Below are 2,343 nucleotides of genomic sequence, written 5' to 3'. Positions count from 1 at the left end.
ACCAAATGAAGAACTTTGGAAGGCTATGCAGGAGTCTACAGTTCAACAGAGGCCACATGGCGGATCTCCCCCAAGGAGTTTCCAGAAGTTTCCTGAAAAAGAAGAGAAGAGAGAGAGAGGTCTCTGCATTGTATCTCAGATCTCAGTGAGGCCAGTTCTGGAACTTGTTGCCTATTGGGGAAGAAATTAGGTCTGGAGGGCCATGGACCAAGGCCTGTCCTCTCCTCAGCTGCCCCTCGACTGCCTCTCTGCCCTAAATGGGTAGCTGAAGGGGGATGAGAAAGGAGAGAGAGAGATAGAACACAGGAGCAGCAGCAGGAGAGTGAGGGCACTTGGGAGCAGCTCACATCTGCCTCTTGGTTGGGGAGTGTATTGAAAACCACCCTGAGAAGGCTCATGTCTTGGCCTCGCTCCCCTTGTCTTGGGCTGACAGGACAGCTATACACTCAAATGCCCCTAAATGCAGGTTTGAGGACCCTCCTGGGGCAGGATGCCACATGGGGACAGGCAGAGCAGAAGCCAGGTGACAGAGCCAGGCCAGCTGGGAAAGTGTGCACCCTCAGAAACGCTGGCTGGGTGGCCCTGCTGGAGGTTGTGTAAAATGCCCATCGTGGTGCCTCAACAGTCAGCAGAAAGCTTGAGGTGTTAGGTTTCCTCTATGACTTCGTCCCTCCCCCAAAATAATTATACTAAAAACCATAGTAGCTGTTGTGTCTGGGGCATCTAAGCAGGTCAGACACTACATACCTTATTTCATTCACCCTTCGTTGAAACCCTGTGAAACAGGCATTATTTCCCCCATTTTACAGGGAGGTACTGGGTCTCAGTGGGGGCGCAGGCAACTGCCAGGGGTCTCGCCCAGCTTGTAGGTATAGGGCTGGGCATCAGTCTCAGGTCCACATGACTCAGGTCAGGAGCTCAAAGCCGCTGTGCCGCCACACAGCCCTCAGCGTGTTGCGCTGTTGCAGTGGACAAGCTCTCTGGGGTCTGGCAAGGATGGTGAAGTCCGGTCAGAGGGTAGATGCCAGGCCTCATGGCACAGCTATCACACCAGAACCTAAACTGGAAATTGGATTGTTGCTGCTGTTTTTTAAAAAATCCCCTGCATCTTTTGTTGTTGTTGTTGTTGTTGTTGTTGTTTGAGATGGAGTCTCGCTCTGTCACCCAGGCTGGAGTGCAGTGGTGAAATGTTGGCTCACTGCAATCTCTGCCTCCCGGGTTCAAGCGATTCTCCTACCTAAGCCTCCCAAGTGGCTGGGACTACAGGTGCCTGCCACCACATCTGGCTAATTTTTATATTTTTAGTACGGACAGGGTTTCACCGTGTTGGTCAGGCTGGTCTTGAACTCCTGACCTTGTGATCTGCCCCCTCAGCCTCCCAAAGTGCTGGGATTACAGGTGTGAGCCACTGTGCCCGGCCAACATCTTAAACTAGGTAAGCCACATAAGCTGGCTTTCAAGATCTTGGATCTCAAGTAGATCCCAGTTGGTCTTCAGTTTGTATCTGCCACTCACCACCCTGAGTCAAATACTTAAAGTCTTTGTGCCTCAAGTTTCTCACTGGTAAATTCTCATGGGCTGTTGTGAAACAGAATTAGATGATGCTTACCAACTGTCTGGCCTGAGAGCTCAGTAACCAGCCGTTCTAAGAACTGGAGGAACAGGCTGTAGCTTTAGGCTTTCCTTTCTGCCCTGGGATGTTCTCCCTGTCAAAAAGAACAGCATTGAGACTGCTGTCCTGGTGGGTTCCACCAAAGGATTAACACTGAACAGCAACAAAAAAGGGCGGGGGACTCTTCCTTCCGGACCGAATGCACACTTGAGTTTGTTGCAAGTAGCTGAGAGCTCATTACCTGCTTTGGCTGTGGAACAGGCCCATGCCAATGCTTACGTCTTTCTGTTCTATCCCCTGAAAGTCAAAACAAAAGTTTCTCATCTTGAGGTAGGAGGTGGGACTCGACTCCAGAGGTGGGGCTTGGACACTAGACTAGATTGAGGACTAGCTAAAGAGCCAGGGTGAAAGCAGCTTTGAATCAGACATGCCCACCACTGAGACATGTCAGTTTACTGTAGCCATGGCAACACCTGGGCGTTACCACTCCTTTCCATGGTAATGACCCCATGACCCAAAAGTGCCTACCCCTCCCCTAGAAATTTCTGCATAAACCGCCCCTTAATCTGCAGGGGCAGATTACAGGGAGGTACTGGGTCTTAGCGTTCAGTTAAAAGTGGGCATAAATACAGACTGCAAAACTGCCCTGAGCCGCTACTTCCTGCCTAGGTTAGCCCTCCTCCGAGGAGCAGTCATGGAGTTGTAACACTGCCTCTTCAATAAAGCTTTCT

At 51.0% G+C, this 2,343-nt stretch overlaps 1 long non-coding RNA gene across 1 annotated transcript; it reads right to left on the bottom strand.

Annotated features, from left to right (window-relative positions):
- Positions 1-13: 13 nt before the first annotated feature.
- On the bottom strand, positions 14-2,308 carry LOC116273145. Its single transcript, XR_004181613.1, has 3 exons — positions 1,854-2,308; positions 1,610-1,706; positions 14-92 (listed from the first exon to the last, which is right to left on the bottom strand). It is a non-coding gene; the product is annotated as an uncharacterized LOC116273145 (long non-coding RNA).
- Positions 2,309-2,343: the final 35 nt, after the last annotated feature.

Source organism: Papio anubis, unplaced genomic scaffold, assembly GCF_008728515.1.
Source record: "Papio anubis isolate 15944 unplaced genomic scaffold, Panubis1.0 scaffold3939, whole genome shotgun sequence".
Taxonomy (NCBI): Eukaryota; Metazoa; Chordata; class Mammalia; order Primates; family Cercopithecidae; genus Papio; species Papio anubis.
This window is presented reverse-complemented; position numbering and strand designations above follow the sequence as displayed.